This window comes from Hyla sarda, chromosome 8 (assembly GCF_029499605.1).
Source record: "Hyla sarda isolate aHylSar1 chromosome 8, aHylSar1.hap1, whole genome shotgun sequence".
NCBI lineage: Eukaryota > Metazoa > Chordata > Amphibia > Anura > Hylidae > Hyla > Hyla sarda.
In genome coordinates this window covers 56,977,670-57,004,060 of record NC_079196.1, presented here as the reverse complement: position 1 = coordinate 57,004,060, position 26,391 = coordinate 56,977,670, and the positions used below count along the sequence as shown (strand labels likewise).

The 26,391-nt window shown below is 45.3% G+C and overlaps 1 protein-coding gene across 5 annotated transcripts in view; it reads left to right on the top strand.

Annotated features, from left to right (window-relative positions):
• Positions 1 to 19,492: 19,492 nt before the first annotated feature.
• The window catches only part of GPR155 (G protein-coupled receptor 155), a 59,636-nt gene continuing 52,737 nt past the window's right edge, over positions 19,493 to 26,391 (top strand). For 2 of the 5 annotated variants that reach the window (XM_056535612.1, XM_056535617.1), the window contains exon 1: positions 19,493 to 19,648. The gene's annotated coding sequence lies outside the window, so the exon portion shown is untranslated. The remainder of the gene's footprint in view (positions 19,649 to 26,391) is intronic. The other 3 variants (XM_056535615.1, XM_056535613.1, XM_056535616.1) reach the window with 2 other exon arrangements.

Here is a 26,391-nt window from a genome sequence, read left to right as displayed (position 1 = left end):
ACATGGCTGCCAATATTTCTAGAATAAAGCTGCCGTGTTTCCCTAATTTCTTACAACCTATTTAACCGAATTAAATGTATCCAAAACTTAAAGGGGTACTCCGGTGGAAAACTATTTTGTAATTCTTTTTTTTCAAAATCAACCGGTGACAGAAAGTTAAAAGGGGTACTCCGGTGAAAACCTTTTTTATTTTAAATCAACTGGTGGCAGAAAGTTAAACATATTTGTAAATTACTTCTATTAAAAAATCTTAATCATTCCTGTACTTATTAGCTGCTAAATACTACAGAGGAAATTATTTTCTTTTTGGAATACTCTCTGATGACATCACGAGCACAGTTCTCTCTGCTGACATTATTATAATAATAATAACACTTTATTTATTGTTGTCCTTAGTGGGATTTGAACCCAAGTCCCCAGCACTGCAAGGCAGCAGTGCTAATCACTGAGCCACCATGCTGCCCTTAGCCTACATCTGCTATGCATCTGCTATGCATGGTTGCTAAAATGGACAGAGATGTCAGCAGAGAGCACTGTGCTCGTGATGTCATCAGTGTTCCAAAAAGAAAGGATTTTTTTCTGTAGCATTCAGCAGCTAATAAGTACTGGAAGGATTAAGATTTTTTAATAGAAGTAATTTACAAATATGTTTAACTTTCTGCCACCAGTTGATTTAAAAGAAAAAAGGTTTTCACCGGAGTACCCCTTTAAACAGATTTGTGAATTACTTCTATTAAAAAATCTTAATCCTTCCAGTACATTTTAGGGGCTGTATACTACAGAGGAAATGCTTTTCTTTTTGGATTTCTCTTCTGTCACGACCACAGTGCTCTCTGCTGACCTCTGCTGTCCATTTTAGGAACTGTCCAGAGCAGGAGAAAATCCCCATAGCAAACATGCTGCTCTGGACAGTTCCTAAAATGGACAGCAGAGGTCAGCAGAGAGCACTGTGGTCGTGACAGAAGAGGAATCCAAAAAGAAAAGCATTTCCTCTATAGTATACAGCCACTAATTAAAGGAAGGATTAAGATTTTTAATATAATTAATTTACAAATCTGTTTAACTTTCTGGCACCAGTTGATTTAATTTTTTTTTACTTATCAGCTGCTGTACGCTCCACAGGAAGTTTTATAGTTCTTTTCAGTCTGACCACAGTGCTCTCTGCTCACACCTCTGTCCATATCAGGAACTGTCCAGAGCAGGATAGGTTTGCTATGGGGAGTTGCTCCTACTCTGGACAGTTCCTGACATGGACAGAGGTGTCAGCAGAGAGCACTGTGGTCAGGCAGAAAAGAACAACTCAACTTCCTCTGGAGCATACAGCAACTGATAAGTACTGGAAGGATAAAGACTTTTAAAAATAAATTTACAAATCTTTTACATTTTCTGGCACCAGTTTATATGAATTTTTTTTTTTCCACTGAAGTACCCCTTTAAGGAGGTTATTATGTTCAGACACTTCCCACGATGACATTTCTGTGCGGATTCTGGCAGAAAAATTCCACTCGGGATTCTGCTGCGTCACGCACACGGCGGAATTTCTGTCTTGGAAACATCTGCTGTGGACATCCTGATTGTAGATTATTTCTGCAGAATCCGCTCGAAAATGCATTGCCGTCTATGGAGATGGTGCATTTCCTAGTGGTCCCCGCACCATCATGTTCTGCCCGCTGTGTGAACATAGCCTTATTGGGTAAAATGGAATACAAATATGTCCCTCTTTGGATAGTGAGTATATAGAGTCGGTGTTGCTTTATTTCCTTTGAAGGTACATGTATACTTCAGCAGAATCCATCCTCTGCAGCTGTGGAAGCAGCTTAACTATATCTTAAATGTATAGGTAACCTCCACCTTAACTAAACATACCCTAATTTATTTCTGGTTAGCCTAGGAGCTACATAAAGAGGTTATCCCAAGATAAAAATGTCATAAGTCCCATAGGGAGTGCATAAGGTGGTGGGTGAGCATGCGCGCTGCCACACCATTGACTCGAGGGACATGACACCTCCGATGTCATGATCAGTCGGGGCCCCAGAGGTTGGAGCACCACTGATCAGCTAGGTATCACATATTCTTTCAATACTGGATAACATTTATTATTGGAATTTCCACTTTTACATTGAGTTCATGTGCATGCTATACCAGTTTTTCCCAACCAGTGTGCCCTCAGCTCTTGCAAAACTACAACTCCCAGCATGCCCGGACAGCCTTTGGCTGTCCGGGCATGCTGGGAGTTGTAGTTTTGCAACAGCTGTAGCAACACTGGTTGGGAAACACTGGTCTATGCTGATTATTAGGAGGTAATAGTTATTGCATCTATTATTATTATTAATAATTGATCTATATCCAATTAAGATTCTGGATATAGATCTATCCATGTTAATTAAAGTCCTCTCAACTTGCATTCCTTAGATAAGGGTATGTTTCTCAATCGCTGAGAACTATCCTTAGTGTTTGACAAGCTTAAGATACAAGGATTTCTGAAGAAATGTCGCAACCAAAGACGACAATACAAAAAAGTATTGCATGGAATGTGCTCAAGGAATCATATGCCAGATCCCATCCGAACTGGCAGATCAGGGAAGCACAAAAAATGTAAAGAAAACACCAAAAACAACCACGGGGTCTGGAATTATCGTAAATTCCGTAGTGTGAATAGTTTAGCAGAATCCCATTGAGAACAATGGGAGGCTGCTGCCGCACTGTACTTTCCAACAGGAATTCTGGAGTGGAGTTCTGCTTGGAAAATATGTAGTGTGAATGGGCCCCTGAAGCGTTACAGTCACTTAAATAAATTGCTGACATACTGCACAGATATGTCAAAAGTTAAGCTATGTTCACACGGGGAATGTCCACACGAAAAATCTCTGTGCTGCCATTGCACCTGAATATCGGTGCTATATCGACTGCTCAGGAATAAGCCGTCACATAGACAGCAATGCATTCCGTGCGTTGTCTGCAGAAAGAATAGACATGTCTATTCTTTCTGCGGGCATCGGAATTTGAATTTCCGCGCCGGAAACAAAATTTTGCTATGTGAACAGCATAGTAGAATGCTATTGAAATCAATGGGACTCTGCTGCTGCAGAATCTCTGTGCAGAATTCCACACGGAAATTCTGCCATGCGAACATAGCCTTAAGATTGGTCGGGGTCTCTGTGCTTATTTACAGCTGGGTGATGCACGCTGCAGCAGCACACTTCACTTTCTGGCTCAGTGTCCAGTCTGACTGATTAGAGTATTAGGCTAGGTTCAGACTACGGAATCTCCGGGCAGAAAATTTGTGCCCGGAGATTCCGAGTGCGGCCAGCGCCGACTAAATCAGTTGGCCCTAGGACCGCGTGGACACTGCAGTCTCCAATAGACTGCAATGTGTTCCACAAGTATTTCCGCCTGAAGAATGAGCAACGCCATTCTTCAGGCGGAAATTTTAAAGCGGATTTACATTTCACAAATTCCGAAGTGTGAATTTGTGAACAGAAACCCATTCACTACACTATACATTTTACTAAGCGGAATTTCTGCCTGCAATATCAAAGCGGAATTGCAGGCAGAAATTCCGTAGTGTGAGCCTAGCCTTAGAGTTTCCCAACCAGGGTACCTCCAATTGTTGCAAAACTACAACTCCCAGCAGACATTCCGGACAGACATTCCGTAGACAGGGGGCGCCGGCAGAACATTCCAGCACTAAGACTGCTCGGTAATGCGCCGTCTCCATGCCATGGAGGCGGGAATACATTTCCGAGTGGATTCTGCAGAAAGAATTGACAAGCTAGTTCTTTCTGCGGAGGCTGAAATCAGAATTTCCGCAGCAGATATTTTCACTGCAGAAGTTCCGCCGTGTACATGGTGCAGCATAATCCCATTGAAATCAATTGGACTCTGCTGCAATGGAATTTCTGAGCAGGATTTTTCTGCCTGATTCTTCCTGGAACAGGGCTAATGCTTTAAAGGATGTCAACAAGGCTTCATTCACATGGTGTACTGTCTGTATTTTGGGTGTAACACCCAGACGCACTGTGGTTTTATTGAACAGATTTCAAACCACCATGCGGGAGATTTGTCAAAACCTGTGAAGAGAAAGAGTGGTGCAGTTGCACATAGCAACCATTTTTAAAAAGGCCTCTGAAAAATGAAAGCAGCAATCTTCCTCTACACAGGTCTTGATGAATCTCCCCCTATAGGTCTCTAGGGTGAAGTGCGCTCTGTTCAATACAACTGCATTGTGTGGGTTTGGTATATTTGGAAAATAAACTGTTAATAATGGGGACAATATACAACTGTCTGAAATCACTGATTCATTTATATGGAGGTTTACCTTACCTCTTTGCACTACCAGGTCCGGTCCAGTATCGCTCCCTACTCATGTGATCAGATCGGACATGATTCCTGTTGCTGAGCATCATGGTTGACCTGGGTGTAGCTGAACATGGAAAACTTTTTTTTTTAATCAACTGGTGCCAGAAAGTTAAACTGATTTGTAAACTACTTCTATTAAAAAATCTTAATCCGTCCAGTACTTATTAGCTGCTGAATACTACAGAGGAAATGGTTTTCTTTTTGGAACACAGAGCTCTCTGCTGACATCATGACCGCAGTGCTCTCTGCTGACATCTCTGTCCATTTTAAGAACTGTCCAGAGTAGGGGAAAATCCTCATAGCAAACATTTGCTGCTCTGGACAGTTCCTAAAATGGACAGAGATGTCAGCAGAGAGCACTGTGCTCGTGATGTCAGCAGAGAGCACTGTGTTCCAAAAAGAAAATAATTTCTTCTGTAGTATTCAGCAGCAGTACTGGAAGGATTAAGATTTTTTTTAATAGTAATTTATAAATCTGTTTAACTTTCTGGCACCAGTTGATTTAAAAAAGCAAAAGTACCCCTTTAACACACACACACACACACACACACACACATATATATAAGATATACCTGTAACACAGTGTTTCCCAACCAGGGTGCCTCCAGCTGTTGCAAAACTACAACTCCCAGCATGCTGGGAGTTGTAGTTTTGCAACAGCTTGAGGCACCCTGGTTGGGAAACAATGCGGTAACAAAACAATAGCCTTGCTTTATATGCGACTTACTTATTCTTCATATCAATATACTGTAGGTACAGTTGTTTTTTTAATTATTTTTGTACAAAACAGTATTTTTTCTTCTTCTTGGATGACCCAGCCTTTACAGGTTCTCGGTTGGATTACAGACGCACTCTCCAGAATTCATTCAACACAGACAGAAACTCACACGTATATGTTTGTTAGCGCTGGCGCTATCACTGTGTTCAGAATGAACAGCAAATAAAAGTAAATTGTATAGCATTTAACCCTTTTTTGAAAAATGTATGATCTTCAGTAACCAAATGAAACAAACTTGCATCAACCTATGTGCATACATATTTTACTTTGGCTATTTATGTTTTTGATCATGCTAGGAATATGTAAACCATTGTAAGGAGATTGCAAAAAAACATATAAAAAAATAAAGATATGTTCATTATGATCAACCAGATTTCCTCTGAATGTTCTTCTGCCTAGAAGCTCTCAAAATCTTCTTGTAGATACACAGAGATACACATATAATTATCTGATGTACAGTAGACACTTGGGGGGTATCCATTTTTGTGCAATGAGAAAATGTCTGCACATGGGTGTGTTTTCCCAGTTCCCATGCGGCTCACGTCACTTTATAAATTTGTTCAATGGACAGAAAGCCCCTCAACAGTGCAAAACTTGGTGAAAAAGCTTGCACACATTTATACGCCAGCCAGTTACTCTAATACAATTGCACAAAAAAATGTTTGCCCAAATAATCAATTGAGTGCTCCAACCAGCACATCAGCAAATCATACCCCCCGCAAACGCAGAGCAAGTATAAAATAAAGCCAGCGCAATTAAACAACAAAATGGCACAAACTTAGATATGTTCAGCACAAGTCAATACACAAAATAAAAATAAGCAGTGCAAGTAATTTAGAAGGCATAGGCTATAGGGTGCCACAACCCCTTAGCGCACAATTAACAGCAAAATAAATTTACTCCTAATTGAGACTGCATAGTTCAAACTGTGGGTGCCAGCTTTTGGGGGGGCTACCACAGGTTGGGTGCACCTTACAATGAGCACTGTCCTCTCTGCCTCCATTGTCTACAGATTTGCTCTGATGGGTTAGAGCGATTTCCCAGTCTTCTTCCTTAATATGGATACTGACTACCATAATGACACCATCACTCCAGCCCGGAGTCAGGAGTAATCGATCAGTGATGTTTGGAAGCTCCAAAGAGAAAGCACAGAGTGCCGGCCCTACACGCACCATGCACTCCATTCATTTGGGGTACAGTTTCCCTCCATTCTCGTGATCAGTGCTAGTCCCAGTGGTTGGACCCCCAATATGCAATTTTTTATTTCCTGCCATGTGGATATAGGATAACTGTTAGAGATGTGAATACCCCCTTTAAATTGGGGGACTCGGGCATTGAAGTGACCTAACAAAGTTAATAAATGGCAAATGGCGCTAGCATAATGGCCCTCATTTACTAAAATCCGAGTGTTCTTACTGGAGTGTTTTAGATTTCACTCCTCTTTTTCGTGGAGCTGATTTACTAATGTGTCGCACATTTTCTGTCGCATGGGTTTTTCGTGTCACACGGGAAAATGTGTCGCACATTTAAAAAAAAAACTGAAAAACATGGGTATAGAATACAAATCATCAATAGCATGTGCCAAACCAAACAAGCAAAACACAAGATTTAACGGGAATTAAGCAACAAAATAGAGCAAAAAAAAAAATGAAATGGGCTTAGACCATGTAATATAGGAGTTTAAACCCCCTTCCCCACAAAAAACTCACATATATATATATATATATATATATATATATATATATATATATATAGCTTCTGGGAAGGAACTGGCACTGTGATAGGGACTCTGGGTCCACGTGAGTGCTCTGCTCCTAGGGATGTGACTCAATATCCCACAATGTAAACCAATAAATTGAGGCCAAAAACAAACAAGGTATAAACCACTGTTCGGTGCCCAGAAATACTAGAAAGCCTATATAGATGCACCAAACTGACACAATATTATGAGTAAATATAAATCTTTATTATAATCAAATAGGATAAAACATGATAAAAAATCAGCAGCAGTTAGAAAGAAAACGACTCCGAACACAGATATTAAATAATGTCCAATAGGTACATGGAATGGCACATAAGTATAGGTATACAATACTTAATGAAAAGTGGGCTAAAAACAAGCCACAATACATGTATATATATAAAGAATACACCTAGAAGTGCCTAAGTAAACCCAGTACACTAATGTAAACAAGAAGGACATATGATGAAGTATAGCTAGTATAGTATCATTTGTCCAGTGCTATCGGCAGTATGAATACAGGGAGGCAAGGATGTTACCCATACATATCTGAGGGGAAACAAACCACCTCAGTAAAAGTTGGAGCATCGGTTGTCCCTGAAAAAAGTCAGATTAAACAAGTAAGACTGTTCATGCACCTAGCCAACTGACACCCTGTTACGCCTAGCGCTCCGGGTCCCCGCTCCTCCCCGGAGCGCTCACGGCGCCTTTCTCCCTGCAGCTCCCCGGTCAGCGCTGACCGGGAGCGCTGCCCTGTCATGGCCGTTGGGGATGCGATTCGCACAGCGGGACGCGCCCGCTCGCGAATCGCATCCCAGGTCACTTACCCGTTCCCGTCTCCTGCGGTCATGTGCTGGCGCGCGCGGCTCCGCTCTCTAGGGCGCGCGCGCGCCAGCTCCCTGAGACTTAAAGGGCCAGTGCACCAATGATTGGTGCCTGGCCCAATTAGCTTAATTGGTTCCCATCTGTTTCCTGGCTATATCTAGTCTCCTCCCTTGCACTTCCTCGCCGGATCTTGTTGCCCTAGAGCCTAGTGAAAGCGTTTTTGTGTGTTTATACCCTGTGTACCAGAACTTTGCTATCTCCCCTGACTACGAACCTTGCCGCCTGCCCCCGACCTTCTGCTACGTCCGACTTTGCTTCTGCCTACTCCCTTGTACCTCGCCTATCTTCAGCAGCCAGAGAGGTGAGCCGTTGCTAGTGGATACGACCTGGTCACTACCGCCGCAGCAAGACCATCCCGCTTTGCGGCGGGCTCTGGTGAAAACCTGTAGTGTCTTAGAACCGGTCCACTAGCACGGTCCTCGCTATCCCTCTCTGGCACAGAGGATCCACCTCCTGCCAGCCGGCATCGTGACAGTAGATCCGGCCATGGATCCCGCTGAAGTTCCTCTGCCTGTTGTCGCCGACCTCCCCACACTGGTCGCCCAGCAAGCCCGACAGATTGCCCAACAAGATCACCAGCTGTCGTACTTGACCACCATGACTCAGCAACTCCAGTCGCAGCTACAGCAGATTCAGTCTCAGCTACAGCAGCAGCAACCATCTCCTCCGCCAGCTCCTGCACCTCTTCCGCAGCGAGTGGCCACTCCTAGCCTCCGCCTGTCTTTGCCGGACAAATTTAATGGGGACTCTAAGTTTTGCCGTGGCTTTCTTTCCCAATGTTCCCTGCATCTGGAGATGATGTCGGATCAGTTTCCTACTGAAAGGTCTAAGGTGGCTTTCGTAGTCAGCCTTCTGTCTGGAAAAGCCCTGTCATGGGCCACACCGCTCTGGGACCGTGATGACCCCGTCACTGCCTCTGTACACTCCTTCTTCTCGGAAATTCGAAGTGTCTTTGAGGAACCTGCCCGAGCCTCTTCTGCTGAGACTGCCCTGCTGAACCTGGTCCAGGGTAATTCCTCCGTTGGCGAGTACGCCATACAATTCCGTACTCTTGCTTCTGAACTTTCCTGGAATAATGAGGCTCTCTGCGCGACCTTTAAAAAAGGCCTATCCAGCAACATTAAAGATGTTCTGGCCGCACGAGAGACTCCTGCTAGCCTGCATGAACTCATTCATCTAGCCACTCGCATTGACATGCGTTTTTCTGAGAGGCATCAAGAGCTCCGCCAGGAAAAAGACTTAGATCTCTGGCCACCTCTCCCACAGTCTCCACTGCAATCTGCGCCTAGGCCTCCCGCCGAGGAGGCCATGCAAGTGGATCGGTCTCGCCTGACCCTGGAAGAGAGGAATCGCCGTAAGGAAGAGAATCTTTGTTTGTACTGTGCCAGTACTGAACATTTTCTGGTGGATTGCCCAATCCGTCCTCCACGTCTGGGAAACGCACGCTCACACTCAGCTCTCGTGGGTGTGGCGTCTCTTGATGCCAAGTCGGCTTCTCCACGTCTCACGGTACCTGTTCGGATTTCCACTTCAGCCAGCTCTCCCCTCTCAGCCGTGGCCTGTCTGGACTCTGGAGCTTCTGGGAATTTTATTCGGGAGTCCTTTGTGAATAAATTCCATATTCCGGTGACCCGTCTTGTCAAGCCACTCCGCATCTCCGCGGTCAACGGAGCCAGGTTGGACTGTACCATACGTTTCCGCACGGAGCCCCTTCTTATGAGCATCGGATCTCATCACGAGAGGATTGAACTTTTGGTCCTCCCCAATTGCACCTCGGAAATTCTCCTTGGACTTCCCTGGCTTCAACTTCATTCCCCAACCCTGGATTGGTCCACTGGGGAGATCAAGAGTTGGGGGTCCTCTTGTGCCAAGAACTGTCTAAAACCGGTTCCCAGTAACCCTTGCCGTAACTCTGTGGTTCCTCCTGTATCCGGTCCCCCTAAGGTCATTAAGGACTCTGCCTGCCACAGGAAATGCCCCTCCCCCCCTCCCAGGCAAGCTTCTGTGTCCCCTCATGGCCCTCGTCCTGGTGTCACACTGCCCCGTGCCAGGTCTCGCCCTCTGCCCTCTCTCCCCATTCCTACTCCTGCGGTTCTGCCTGCCGTTGAGGAATCCCTCCTTCCTTTCCCGGTGTCCTCATCCCAGGGGAGGCAGTTACCCGATAAAGAGAAGGGGAGACCTAAGGGGGGGGGTACTGTTACGCCTAGCGCTCCGGGTCCCCGCTCCTCCCCGGAGCGCTCACGGCGCCTTTCTCCCTGCAGCTCCCCGGTCAGCGCTGACCGGGAGCGCTGCCCTGTCATGGCCGTTGGGGATGCGATTTGCACAGCGGGACGCGCCCGCTCGCGAATCGCATCCCAGGTCACTTACCCGTTCCCGTCTCCTGCGGTCATGTGCTGGCGCGCGCGGCTCCGCTCTCTAGGGCGCGCGCGCGCCAGCTCCCTGAGACTTAAAGGGCCAGTGCACCAATGATTGGTGCCTGGCCCAATTAGCTTAATTGGTTCCCATCTGTTTCCTGGCTATATCTAGTCTCCTCCCTTGCACTTCCTCGCCGGATCTTGTTGCCCTAGAGCCTAGTGAAAGCGTTTTTGTGTGTTTATACCCTGTGTACCAGAACTTTGCTATCTCCCCTGACTACGAACCTTGCCGCCTGCCCCCGACCTTCTGCTACGTCCGACTTTGCTTCTGCCTACTCCCTTGTACCTCGCCTATCTTCAGCAGCCAGAGAGGTGAGCCGTTGCTAGTGGATACGACCTGGTCACTACCGCCGCAGCAAGACCATCCCGCTTTGCGGCGGGCTCTGGTGAAAACCTGTAGTGTCTTAGAACCGGTCCACTAGCACGGTCCTCGCTATCCCTCTCTGGCACAGAGGATCCACCTCCTGCCAGCCGGCATCGTGACACACCCAGCTATACTTACAAAGGTCGGGAGCCTACCCCTACGTCGTTTCGCTCACTCGCTTCCTCAGGGAGTCAATATCCCACAACTTAAAGATCCATAGAAGAAGAAGCGGCACTCCAATTAAATTGTGATAATGTGGATTTATTCACCCATCAAGTCAAAGAGGTGCTACGTTTCGGTCTGCACAATGAGACCTTTTTCATGTCGCATTTCCTGACACCTGTTACACGGCTGCTAGCCGTTTCTCCATATCTACACCTATCTTCCGCAGCAATCCGGTCTGAGGAAGGTCCTCATTTGGACCGAAACTTTACCATTTTGGATTGCTTAATAAAATTCACATTGATGTGTTCACCGTAAACAGTGTACCGAGTCTTCATTTATGCTACAGTAAGGATTGGGACTCCTACTTGGGAACACTTCTTCACTCAGAGAGTGACGTAATGCTATCTACAATGTTTAAAAGTTTGTTACAATATTCATAAACCTAAAAAAGGGGTAAGGGACACCTCGGCAGTGTAGCTATATTGTTTAATGCATCTCCTAAGGGCAATGTGTTTTTGCCTTTTAGCTGGTGAACGTTTATGTTCGTGGCTCCGTTCAGTAGTTTACTCTGGGTCCCAGCATTTTCTGCATCACAGCTTTATGTCAGATGTATAGACGGGGAGCCTCACTGTGAAAAATACAATGGGGGCGCCAAAGGGCAATTTTGCACAGTGTACCATGCAGCCTAAGGTCGGCCTTGCTTCTCACATCTGCTAAGGCCACAGCTAGATGATTACTTCCACAGTATGAATCTCAGATAAAGGACATAGATGCTGCTCTGGAATAGCATTTGATCCTGCCATGGGTCTGGGACAATGTGTGACTCAAGTTCCTTGCCAACAGCATCAATGGTGGTGTCATTTGATTATGTGAGCCACAATTTAATTAAAGTGTACCTGTCATTAATAAAATGTTCTTTCAGACTGGTATAGGGGTTTCGCAGTGCTATAGCCATCATGCCGTTAACTATCTCTTACTGTTGCATTGATCCGATGTTCTATAATAACAAACTTAAAGGGGTACTCTGGTGGAAAACTTTTTTTATTTTTATTTAAATCAACTGGTGCCAGAAAGTTAAACAGATTTGTAAATTACTTCTATTAAAACATCTTAATCCTTCCAGTACTTATTAGCTGCTGAATACTACAGAGGAAATTCTTTTCTTTTTGGAACACAGAGCTCTGCTGACATCATGACCACAGTGCTCTCTGCTGACATCTCTGTCCATTTTAAGAACTGTCTAGAGTGGGAGAAAATCCCCATAGCAAACATATGCTGCTCTGGACAGTTCCTATCATGAACAGAGATGTAAGCAGAGAGCACTGTGCTTGTGATGTCAGCAGAGAGCTCTGTGTTCCAAAAAGAAAATAATTTCCTCTGTAGTATTCAGCAGCTAATAAGTACTGGAAGGATTAAGATTTTTTAAATAGAAGTAATTTACAAATCTGATTAACTTTATGGCACCAAAAGTTTTCCACCAGAGTACCCCTCAAAAGTGTACCTGTTGTTAACAAAAACGTTTTATATAATGTAGGTAATACCATTATATGTATATTTGTAATATACATTGGTTAAAAAATATGTATATTTTTGTTCCTACAGTTATTGTCTGTGTGTCTCTGTAAGGAGATCAAATACAGAAAGTGTGGGTGGACAAGCAGGGCTCTGTACACTGAGGACAAGCAGGGCTTTGTACACTGAGGACAAGCAGGGCTCTGTACACTGAGGGCAAACAGGGCTCTGTACACTAAGGATAAGCAAGGCTCTGTACATTGAGGACAAGCAAGGCTCTGTACACTGAGGACAAGCAGGGCTCTATGCAGTGAGAACAAGCAGGGCTCTGTACACTGAGGACAAGCAGAGCTCTGTACACTGAGGACATGCAGGGCTCTGTGCACTGAGGAAAAAGAAGGGCTCTGTGCACGGAGGACAAACAGAGCTCTGTGCATCGAGGGCAAGCAGGGCTCTGTACACTGAGGACAAGCAGGGCTCTGTACATTGAGGGCAATCAGGGCTCTGTGGACTGAGGACAAGCAAGGCTCTGTACACTGAGGACAAGCAGGGCTCTGTGCACTGAGGACATGCAGGGCTCTGTGCACTGAGGACATGCAGGCCTCTGTACACTGAGGACAAGCAGGCCTATGTACACTGAGGACAAGCAGGCCTCTGTACACTGAGGACAAGCAGGGCTCTGTGCTCTGAGGACAAGCAGGGCTCTGTACACTGAGGACAAGCAGGGCTCTGTGCTCTGAGGACAAGCAGGGCTCTGTACACTGAGGACAAGCAGGGCTCTGTACACTGAGGACAAGCAGGGCTCTGTACACTGAAGACAAGCAGGGCTCTGTACACTGAAGACAAGCAGGGCTCTGTACACTGAAGACAAGCAGGGCACTGTACACTGAGGACAAGCAGGGCTCTATACACTGAGGACAAGCAGGGCTCTGTACACTGAGGACTTTTTAGCAATGTCCCCAGATTGCCTTATAAGATAATAAATTCTTTAAAGGTGTTGTCAGGAGTAAAATGCCTGTTGTGTATTTATCTTGTCCATAGTCCTTTTATTTTTTATTTTTGGCAATTATAAGATATAAAAAGGCTGCACTCACCATCTCCACTCGTCTTAAACATACTTTATTATGTGTCCATTAATAGGAGTACACACAGCAGGAACATTCAAGGAAGAGCAACATGTCGATACTAGGTAAAAAGTCTGTGCATCATCTGGCTTTTTTACTCCTGAAGCCCCATCAGTGATAGGCTGCTCGTCTTCCCTGCACTCCTCACTGATGTCTTCTCTCCCTCTTCACTCTTCTCTCAGCTCGCAATAAATGTTCTCTCCCCCGTCCACCCTGTCCCCTCTACCTGCCTCAGCACTAACTATTCTCTGCAACTGCCTGCCGGACAGTTAAATCACACTTTACCATGACGTTGGTCGAGAAGCAGATTGTTTAACCCCTTAAGGACTCAGGGTTTTTCAGTTTTTGCACTTTCGTTTTTTCTTCCTTACCTTTTAAAAATCATAACCCTTTCAATTTTCCACCTAAAAATCCATATTATGGCTTATTTTTTGCGTCACTAATTCTACTTTGCAGGAACATTAGTCATTTTAACCAAAAATTCACGGCGAAACGGAAAAAAAAATCATTGTGCGACAAAATCGAAGAAAAAACACCATTTTGTAATTTTTGGGGGCTTCCGATTCTACGCAGTGCATATTTCGGTAAAAATTACACCTTATCTTTATTCTGTAGGTCCATACAGTTAAAATGATACCCTACTTATGGATGGATTGGTTGGATATTGTCGTACTTCTGGAAAAAATCATAATTACAGTACATGCAGGAAAATTTATACGTTTAAAAATGTCATCTTCTGACCCCTATAACTTTTTTTTTTTTCCACGTACAGGGGGTATGAGGACTCATTTTTTGCGCCGTGATCTGAAGTTTTTATCGGTACAATTTTTTTTTAATCTGACTTTTTGGTCACTTTTTATTAATTTTGTAATGGTATAAAAAGTGACCAAAAATATGCTTTTTTGGACTTTGGAATTTTTTTGCACGTACGCCATTGACCGTGCAGTTTAATTAATGATATATTTTTATAGTTCGGACATTTACGCACGCGGTGATACCACATATGTTGCTTTTATTTTTTTATTTGCACTGTTTTATTTCTTTTATGGGAAAAGGGGGGTGATTCCCTGCACTCCTCACTGATGTCTTCTCTCCCTCTTCACTCTTCTCTCAGCTCGCAATAAATGTTCTCTCCCCCGTCCATCCTGTCCCCTCTACCTGCCTCAGCACTAACTATTCTCTGCAACTGCCTGCCGGACAGTTAAATCACACTTTACCATGACGTTGGTCGAGCAGCAGGTTGTTTAAAACTCCTGACCAATCTCCACAGCCCGAGAGTAACGCAATCAGGACATATAAGGGAAGTCCGATAGACTTAAATGGAACTTCTTATACATCTGCTGATCGTGTAAAGCTGCAGAGATTGCCCAGAAGTTTTAAAAATCCTAGTGCCGAAGCAACATCATGGTAAAGTATGATTTAACTGTCTGGGCTCCGCTGTGTTACTCTCGGGCTGCAAAGATTGTCGGTATCGGGACATGCCTAAACTCTACTATTTTTTTATTTGACATATAAGTAACATTTATGCTAAGTTCAATCGTTCCATCATTCGGAACAAACATACACACATACGTTGAGTTTTATATGTACAGTATAGCTAAAGAAGGTTTTACAATCACTGGAAGATCTATCGACTTCATAAGCATTTGTGCAAGATGCAACATCGTGTAACATAGGTATTAAGAATAGGAGAACATAGCATAGAAAAGCTTTAAGTAGAACAATGTGAATAATTTTAACTAAAGAGCAGCAAAGGAGGCCATAAGGCCCCCCTCAAGGAGAGGTTGTGGCAATTGTTTTCAATGGGAATTCGTATAGTCATAGACACAATATGGAATTTTCTATACATGGGATACATGAGAACTGCAATGTGGAATTCCACACAGAAACTGTATAGGGCAGCCAGGACATGAATTAGCTCTGCTGGATAAGACTCAATCCACATTTAAAGGAGAACTCCGGAATAGGAAAATTGCCAGTCAAACACCCGGCAGTAAAAAAATAAAGAGGTACATATCTTTCTTCACTCCCCACTTTGCCTCGGGTAACCCACTCCGGTCTCCGCCCCAATTCTCTTCCTGGTTGCTGGTGGTCCGCGAGTCATACTGCACTCAGCCAATCACTGGCCGCAGCGAAGTCCCGACTCGGCCAGCGATAGGTTGAGTGGCAGTGTGACGTTTTCGGCCCCGGTGTAGTGAAGAATTGTGTGTCCTGAAGCGTTCTCACACTGCCGCTCAGCCTATCGCTGGCCGAGTCGGGACTTCGCTGCGGCCGGTGATTGGCTGAGTACGGTATGACTCGCCGACCACCGGCAACCAGGAAGAGGATCGTGGCGGAGACCAGAGCCGGTTACTGGAGGCACCGAGGGAGCGAAGGAAGGTATGTACCTCTTAATTTTTTTACTGCCGGGTGTATGACTGGCAATTTTCCTATTCCGGAGTTCTCCTTTAAAGACAAGGCTTAAGATACAATGAACACATAGGGGTAGATTTTTCAGAACCTGTGCAGAGGAAAAGTTGACCAGTTGCCCATAGCAACCAATCAGATTGCTTCTTTTATTTTTTACAGCCCTCTGAAAGCAATCTGATTGGTTGCCATGCTCAATTGGTCAACTTTTCCTCTGCACAGCAGGTTCTGAAAAATCTTCCCATAGAAATGTGTACATCGAATACAAAATGTAAACAGGACATTACTGGAGCAGCAGCATCTTCGTGTATGTCTCTACCTCCATTCACCAGCTCCCTACCCCCTCCATAAACTGATATGGGCAGCTGTTACCTGATCTCTCAGTGATGATGAAAATGTGTATTCTCTGCCTTGTGATCAGTGCCGGAGTGTAGGTGGAGGTCAGTCTGAGAAGAAGCATTGTTCTGTAATATATATTACAATGTCTTATTGATTTATGGGAAACAATCTATAGAAAGAACAGTTCATCTGTAACCTTTCTTGCACCTCTGGTTATTCCATGGAATCCTTCCACATCTTTCTTGATGCTATTCATTAATATTTCCACTAAGCATGATTCATTAACCACTTCCTTATCGCGCTCAACACCGTAGATTTATTAAACTGTTTTAGACACTTTTATTTTTTGTCTAATAAAATATGGTACAAAGTTTCTTTTTTATTTGCTCGTACTATTGATCCATGCAGAGTTTGTTGAACTGGCAGTGCCTAATTAAAGGGGTACTCCGCCCCAAGACATCTTATCCCCTGTCCAAAGGATAGGGGATAAGAAGTCTGATCACGGGGGTCCTGCCCAAAGGAGTGAGACCTGGTACAATCAAAACTTTTGACATATCTGGGCAACTTTTGGCTGTCCGGGCATGCTGGGAGTTGTAGTTTTGCAACAACTGAAGGCACCCTGGTTGGGAAACACTGCTCTGGCCTATGGAGTTTGACCTGGCCATACCAAAAGAATGTGGCTTTTCACGTTTACACACAGCGGAATTTCCAAGTGGAATCCAATGAAAATTTTCGGGGCTGACATTCCTCTGTGTCAAAATAGCCATAAAGGAAAACGGTCACCCATTCACCCGCACTATAACCCGATACACCGGGTGAACAGGAGACCAATGCGGGGTCTCGGACTGCTATACTTACCTGCAGTCCAGAGCCCCGATCCCCCGAAGGTCCCCCTTTTCCAGCGCTGACTTGAGCTTTGAGGCGGGCGCGCCGTCCAGATTTAAATATTCATAAGCGCTAGTCACATGAGCGCTCGTGCCTACTGAGCGTTCACGTGACCGGCATTTATAAATATTTAAATCTAGCCGGCAGGCCCGCCTCCAGAACGCAAGCCAGCACTGGAAGAGGGGGACCTTCGGGGGATCGGGGCTCTGGACTGCAGGTAAGTATAGAAGTCCGAGACCCCGCATTGGTCTCCTGTTCACTCACACTACCTCCCAGTGTATCAGGTTATAGAGCGGGTTAACGGGTGACCATTTTCCTTTATAGAGGTTATCCAGTGGGAGGGGGGTTAAAAGAATGCCCATCCTACATTAGATGAAAAAAATGTAATAAACTTCTACTATACCCAGGGCGGTTGGCTGTCTGGGAATGCTGGGAGTTGTAGTCTTGCAACAGCTGGAGGCAACCCGGTTGGAAAACACTGGTATAAACGGTACACATGCAGCTTTATTGCACACACTAAATATATGTCTAGCGAATCAGCTTCAGTATACACACAGCATACACAACTCAGCTTCAGAATACACACAGCATACACAACTCAGCTTCAGAATACACACAGCATACACAACTCAGCTTCAGAATACACACAGCATACACAACTCAGCTTCAGAATACACACAGCATACACAACTCAGCTTCAGAATACACACAGCATACACAACTCAGCTTCAGAATACACACAGCATACACAACTCAGCTTCAGTATACACACGGCATACACAACTCAGCTTCAGTATACACACGGCATACACAACTCAGCTTCAGAATACACACTCATCTCTGCTATGTTTATATGAATATACAGCACGGCACTGCAGCTGACACTAGATATGAGCGAACTTACAGTACATTCGATTCGTCACAAACTTCTCAGCTCGGCAGTTGATGACTTTTCCTGCATAAATGAGTTCAGCTTTCCGGTGCTCCGGTGGACTGGAAAAGGTGGATACAGTCCTAGGAGACTCTTTCCTAGGACTGTATCCACCTTTTCCAGCCCACCGGAGCACCAGAAAGCTGAACTAATTTTTGCAGGAAAAGTCAACAACTGCCGAGCCGAGAAGTTTGTGACGAATCAAATTTACCGTAAGTTCGCTCATCTCAAGCTGACACATTCCCTGCCATTTTCCGTCTGCCCCGCACACTCTCCTCCCCGGAGCATACATACACACACACACATCCATACACACATACATACATATACACACACATACACATCCATACATAAACACACATCCATACATATACACACAAACATATATATATATATATATATACATATACACACACATACATATATACATAAACACACATCCATATACACACATCCATACATACATATTCACACACACACATATATATACATACACACAATCATATATATATATATATATACATACACACATACATCCATATACACACATATACATACACACATATATACATACACACGTCCATCCATATACACATACACACATCCATACATACACACACATCCATACATATACACATATATACATACACACATCCATACATATACATACACATCTATATATACATATACACACATCCATACATATACACACATCCATGCATATACACACATCCATGCATATACACACACATATATACATTCACACATCCATACATATACACACATCCATACATATACACACATCCATACATATACACACATCCATACATATACACAATCATATACATATACACACATCCATACATATAAACACATCCATACATATACACAATCATATACATATACACACATCCATACATATACACACATCCATACATATACACACATCCATACATATACACACATCCATACATATACACACATCCATACATATACACAATCATATACATATACACACATCCATACATATAAACACATCCATACATATACACAATCATATACATATACACACATCCATACATATACACACATCCATACATATACACACATCCATACATATACACAATCATATACATATACACACATCCATACATATACATATACACACACACATATATATATATACATACACACATCCATACATATACACAATCATATACATACACACACATCCATACATATACACAATCATATACATATACACAATCATATACATATACACACATCCATACATATACACAATCATATACATATACACACATCCATACATATACACACATCCATACATATACACACATCCATACACGCACATATATACACACATCCATACATATACATATACACACACACATATATATATATATATATATATACATACACACATCCATACATATACACACATCCATACATATACACACATCCATACACGCACATATATACACACATCCATACACGCACATATATACACACAGCTCGCTCTGGGCTACACTTTTGTAATCACTTGCATAAGAGCAGTGCCCCGCGCCTGACTCCTCCCCCACACATGACCGATCACGTGGTCGTTACGTTCCCTCCTCTGCTGTATCCAATACTATCTGCATCTGCTGTGGCCTCGGACCGTATCGGAGAGTGAGCGGCATGGAGCGGGTGACGGAGCCTCCCTGGTGAGAGAAGCCTCTAGTCAGGTGAGTGGGGGGAGATGACAGCTGGGGGTTCGGTGCAGTGTGTTTATGTTGGCCCTGCCGCAGGAGAGTGCGTCACAGGGGGAGTTATGTGCGACAGTCTCTAACTGAGGCACACAGGAGCGAACTGTTATGTCTCCTGTTACCACACTATACAGTGCCATCTCCTGTGCCCCTCTGCCCACACTATACAGTGCCACCTCCTGTGCCCCTCTGCCCACACCATACACTGCCACCTCTTGTGCCCCTCTGCCCACACCATACACTGCCACCTCCTGTGCCCCTCTGCGCTCTGCCCACACCATACAGTGCCACCTCCTGTGCCCCTCTGCCCACACCATACAGGGCCACCTCCTGTGCCCCTCTGCCCACACCATACACTGCCACCTCCTGTGCCCCTCTGCCCACACCATACAGGGCCACCTCCTGTGCCCCTCTGCCCACACCATACAGGGCCACCTCCTGTGCCCCTCTGCGCTCTGCTGACTCCATGCAGTGCTACCTCCTGTGCCCCTCTGCCCACACCATACACTGCCACCTCCTGTGCCCCTCTGCCCACACCATACACTGCCACCTCCTGTGCCCCTCTGCCCACACCATGCAGTGCCACCTCCTGTGCCCCTCTGCCCACACCATACACTGCCACCTCCTGTGCCCCTCTGCCCACACCATACACTGCCACCTCCTGTGCCCCTCTGCCCACACCATGCAGTGCCACCTCCTATGCCCCTCTGCCCACACCATGCAGTGCCCTTCCAAACAATGGCCCTGATTTACTAAGAGTGTTGTGTAGGTTTCTTTGGGGGTTTTAATTTCCTACAATTTATTTCCCACGGTATTTACTAAGGTTTCTCTACATTTTGCTTTTTTTTTTTTTTTTTTTTTTTTTTTTTTTTTTTTTTTTTACAAATGCTCTGATCTGTCCTCAGCTGAAATCCACCATAATGGCCCTCATTTACTTAGAAAATCGGGTTGTAAGTCTATCTTGCTTTCTTACCCGATTGCTTTTTTCCCCTGGTATTTATTATTAGGTCGCATCCTGTTTGTCGCACGTGGGTTTTGTTGGTTTTGGTTTCCAACTCCTCTGAGCTGTCGGGAAAAAATCCACAACAATTCAACAAATTCGGGTTGGAAACCTTTATAAATATGTGGGAAAGCTCAGAAATGTCGGGTTACGCCCCTTTTTCGGGTTTGGGAGAATCCACATCGGGTCCGTCGGGAAAAAATGTTGCATTGTGTCGCAGACTGGCGCACGATGTCTGCGACATGTCGCAGACAAAGATGCGCCAAAGAAACCCGACAAAACAAGTCGGGTTTAGAATAGTAAATGAGCGCCATTTTCTGTGGAAACCTTAGTAAATATGTTGGGTTTTTGTGAAAATGTAAACACGCCCCTTTCCCTAGACCACGCCCCCTTTCCCTAGCGGTTATGCCCCTTTTTGGGGGTTTTCTTAGCAAAATGGAGAATTAGTCAAGGTTTTTTCGAATTCTGGCGAAAAATCTGGCGCAGAATCTGGCGCACAACCTGACAAAACATGCCTGGTTTGCAATAGAAAATGAGGGCCTATGTATTGACTTCATTTGCTTACCAAATCTCCTCCTGTGAGTTGCTGTGGCATGCGCAGATCACACAACAGAATATTACAAAAGAAGTCCTGGGGTGAGAACGTCTGCAAATTAAGTGACAGCTGCAACTGCACTGATACATTGTAACAAACTAGCAGGAGGGAGATCCGGTCCATCTGTGCTGAATAAACATTGTTTTTACTATTCAGCAGTCAGAACTGTTGGGTCCATAAAGGTTCTTTAGCTTTTGTGCGTTTTCTCTTAGGCTTCTTTCACACTACATAATTACTTGTTTTTTGAAGTTCCGTCATAAAATCGGCAGTAACAAAATCCCATTATAATCTATGGCAGTGGTCTTCAACCCGCGGACCTCCAAGATGTTGCAAAACTACAATTCCCAGCATGCCCGGACAGCCAACGGCTGTCCGGGCATGCTGGGAGTTGTAGTTTTGCAAGATCTGGAGGTCCACAGGTTGAAGACCACTGGTCTATGGGATTTTTCTAATAGCCGTTTTAACCCGTTATAGCCCGTTATTAATACTAGGGATCGACTGATTATCGGTTTGGCCGATATTATCGGCCGATAATCACGATTTTGGGCATTATTGGTATCGGCAATTACCTTGCCGATATGCCGATAATGCCCCGCCCCCTGCACCGACCCGCGACCGCCCCCCCCCACTGACCCGCCGCACCGCATCGCTCCCCCCACCACACTGCCCCATCCCCGGTTTTATAATTACCTGTTCCCGGGGGCGGGGTCAACGCTACTTCTGGCTCCTGCTGCCTCCTGCGTTACGCTGTGCACAATGACGAGTGACGTGACGCGACCCGATGTCACCGTCAGTGCACACAGTGACAGCTCAGCAGGACGCCACCGGAGCCAGATGTAGAGTGGACCCCGGGAACAGGTAATTATAGAATCGGGGATGGGGGAGGCAATGGGGCCGGGGCGGTGCGGTGGGGGGCTGGGGGGGGGGGGGGGGGTCGGTGGCGGTGATAGGACTCAGGACCCCCGGACAGGCAGGGGGAGAGAAGCGGGTGGCGGTCTATGGGGGGGGGGGGGGGGGGGGTAAATAGCCGATAACTTATACTGGAATATCGGTATAAGTTATCGGCTATCGGCCCTAACCTCCACCGATTATCGTATCGGCCCTAAAAAAACGATATCGGTCGATCCCTATAATAATAAAGTTATTTTGTGACGGAAGATAGTAACGGGAGAAATAGTTCATGACTATATAATGGGATTTTGTAACTGCCGTTTTACTGCCGATTTTCTGACGGAACGTAGAAAACGGAGTAATTATGTAGTGTGAAAGAAGCCTTAGCTGACAGCAAACAGACCTGTGGGGGGAACTGAAACAAGACATTGCGTCACTTGTATAACAGAGAGGCACGCACGCCAGTCTAATGCCAGCTAAGGGGAACTTTAGGATAAGTCACAAAATGATAGAACATTTTTACTGTTCCCCTTTTTGGATGTTTTTGAGAATTATTACAACCTGTTAATAGGATACATAATTTTTTTTTAAATAAAACAAAATTGTTTATTTTTTTTTTAATTAATAGCACAAAGTATTGCTAAAAGTTTTACTTTGCGTCCCCCTTTTCCTTAGATCATTACTCTATAGTGGGGCGGGGGTAGGGCGTAGTTTGGACCTTTTTGTTTTGTCTACTAATATTCACATTTATGTATTTATTCACAGTGATCAGAAAGGCAGGAGCGGAGCGGTGCGCTAATACACCATCCCTGCCTTGCGTTGGCTGTTACTGACAGCTGGTTCTCTGTGCCACTGCATCATTCTGCGTGGCCGTCTTAAAGGGCCCGTGCAGAGTTTATTGCCGACTGCCCAGATGTATAAAAACTACGGCCGGTGAACAAGTGTTTACAGTAGGGATGTCCCAATACCATTTTATTAAAAGGAGATCTGCAGCGGTATATAACTTTTCCCCTATACGCAGGATAGGGGAGAAGTGTTTGATCACGGGGGGTCTCACCACTGGGACCCCCACGATCTCCTGTACAGGGTCCTGGCTCTGCCACAGCTCTCCCCGCGCAGGAGATGTGTTGGTTGCAGCATGACGCCTCAGCCCACACGCCCCCTCTATGTATCTCTATGGGAGAGGCAAAGTTCGTGCATCCCCGTCTCTCCCATAGAGATACATGGAGGTCGCCCACATGAGCACTAGCCGCACAGAGCTGTAACAGTGCCAGGTCCCTATATGGGAGATTGTGGTGGATCATTGGGTGAGCAGTCGGACCCCCACGATCAAACACTTATCCCCTATCCTGCGGATAGGGCATAAGTTATATATCACTGCAGATCTCCTTTAAAGGAGTACTCTGCTGCTAAGCATTTGGAACAAACTGTTCCAAACGCTGGAGCCGACGCTGGGAGCTCATGCCGTCTTAGCCCCGGCTGTCACGCCCCCTCCCATAGACTTGCATTGAGGGGGCGGTGCGTGATGACATAAGGGGGTGGGGCTATGACCCCACGAGCTCCCGGCTCTGGCTCCAGCGTTCGGAACAGTTTGTTCCAAACTCTGAGCAGTGGAGTACCCCTTTAAGGCCAAGCTCGAATACAGATATTTTTTTAAGTACGCGCCGATACCAATTACCAATACTTTTTTTTTAATGTCATGTGACAGTTTTTTTTGTTTTATATGGGATAAAGGGAGTGTTTTTAGTTTATATTAGGGGAAGGGCTTTTTCATAAAAATAAAAAAAACACAAACTTTACTTTATTTCCCCACAGGGCACTCCGTACTGCCTGTCAACCAGCTTTCCCAGTCTCCTGACATATATGCTCTGCAGGAGTCTGGAAAAGCTGGGTGACAGGTTTTTAGTATGTGGAGGGGGGACAGGGAGATTATCTGCCTATCCCTAGGATGGGCCGCAGCCTACATAAGGAGCGATCACTGGCCATGGGATCTGGGGCAAGTGTCCTGTGGCTAGCGAGCAGATTAAAGAGTGGTCGGCTCGGACAGCCATCCGAACAGGCCTCTTATTAATCTGCACGGAGAGTGCGGCGGGCCTACCGCACTTCTGTGATACCTGCTGGTGGGGGTCCCACCGTCAGGTATTGGATTAGGTATTGGGGACATTTGCAAAAGTACAAGTACTCATGCAAATGTCCAGTATAGACAATGTGAAACGTGGGGCTAATACTCCTTGCCATGTAGACCTGTATACCTGACTGTTTTAGGCCATGTTCACACAACGGAATTTTCAAGTGGAATCAACAGAATAATTCAGCTGGGAAATTCCATTGCGGCAGAGTCCCATTGTTTTCAGTGGAATTCTGCTCCACCGTGCACATTCAAATTCTGGCCTCCGCAGAAAGTATTGACATGCCAATTCTTTTGGCGGAATCTGCTCGGAAAGGCTTTACCATCACATTTCAGCAGGGCTGTGGAGTCTGTAGATAAATGTTCCGACTCCGGAGTTTTCTGTGCTTCCAACTCAGACTCCTCTGTATTAATATGCAAATGTATTTTATACATTCCTTGAAGGAAAGAAAGACAACATACATGTCATAACCACAGGACTACTGGCTGGGAAGCCAACAGTCTACTGTATTAAACAGTTTGTGTGCTGATCTGCTGCTGAAGATAGGGCAGTGGGAGGATCCAGGGGCATTTATTATAAAACATGATTTCCCTAGTAGAATCCCATAGTCATGTTTAAAGGGGTACTTCTAGACTTCTTATCTCCTATCCAAAGGATAGGAGATAAGATGTCAGATCGCCAGGATCGCCGCTGCGTCACCGTGCTTTCATTACTACACAAAGCGAGTTCGCTCTGTGCGTAATGATGGGCGATACAGGGGACGGAGCAGCATGAAGTCATGGCTCCGCCCCTCGTGACATCACAGCCCGTCCCCTTAATGCAAGTCTATGGCAGGGGGCGTGACGCCCGCCACGCCCCCTCCCAGACTTGTATTGAGGGGGCGGGCCGTGACATCACGAGGGGCGGGGCCGTGACGTAACGATGCTCCGGCCCCTGTATCGCCCGTCATTACGCACAGAGCGAACTCGCTCTGTGTAGTAATGAAAGCACGGTGACGCAGCGGCGATCCTGGGGGTCCCCAGCAGCGGGACCCCGGCGATCTGACATCTTATCTTCTATCCTTTGGATAGGGGATAAGATTTCTAGGGGCGGAGTACCCCTTTAAGCTTACAATCAAGTTTACAAGTTTATATAGCCTGCATGCATTGGTCTTTATTCTTACAGTAGAGAAGTCATTAATTATAGCTTTTTGTGAATTGGGACATTTTAACTTGCTTTTTTTTAAAATTCCAATCTAAATTTAGTAGGAGTCGGAGTCGGTGCATTGTTTGCCGACTCCGACTCCAGGTTCCCAAAATTTCGTCCGCCTCCGACTCCACAGCCCTGCATTTCAGAGCGGTCCTAGCCCCAGCATTTTCCGCTTGCGCCGGGTGTGTGCGAAAGGTCTGCTGGAAATTTTTCTGGCTGGACATTCAGCCTTGTGAACATAGTCTTATGTAACCGAACCGATGTATATTTGGACTTTACATGTGTTTTGGTCATTTTCAGGAAGCCAATGTGAATGCACTTTTGGTGCTGCGCTGCAGAATACATTCATGTTGTATAATACTGGGAAGTAAATGAAATAAAGCCAGGTCCAGACCATACGGCCTGGCCTGTCTCACATGACTACTCTAACTACAGTATATGCACATGACATGAGGAAGGCCTCCGATCACATAACCCTTCCCATAGCACTTTACTCCGCAGTAATTGTGTTGGTTGTGTGATACATTAGCTTATCAGGGGGAGAGAGGATAAGGACCTACTGTTGTGGACGGTGTAGCTCTGGGTGGGTAGGTAATTGACATAGGACTTCATTACCTTCATTTTAATCAAATTTTATTTTTTCCCTTTAAGTGTTTCCCAAGTGGCGTGCCTCCAGCTGTTGCAAAACTACAACTCCCAGCATGCCCGGACAGCCAAAGGCTGTCCGGGCATGCTGAGAGTTGTAGTTTTGCAACAGCTGGAGGCATGCTGCTTGGGAAACACTGCTTTAGATAATTATTTTAGTTTTTTTTTTTTTGCTATGTGAGCTGTTCTGTCCCTGTACATGCCTGCTTTTATCTTGTCGCTGTAGATTGTTGTGTTGTCTGCAGGGGAATGATAGCGGTACTACAAAACATAT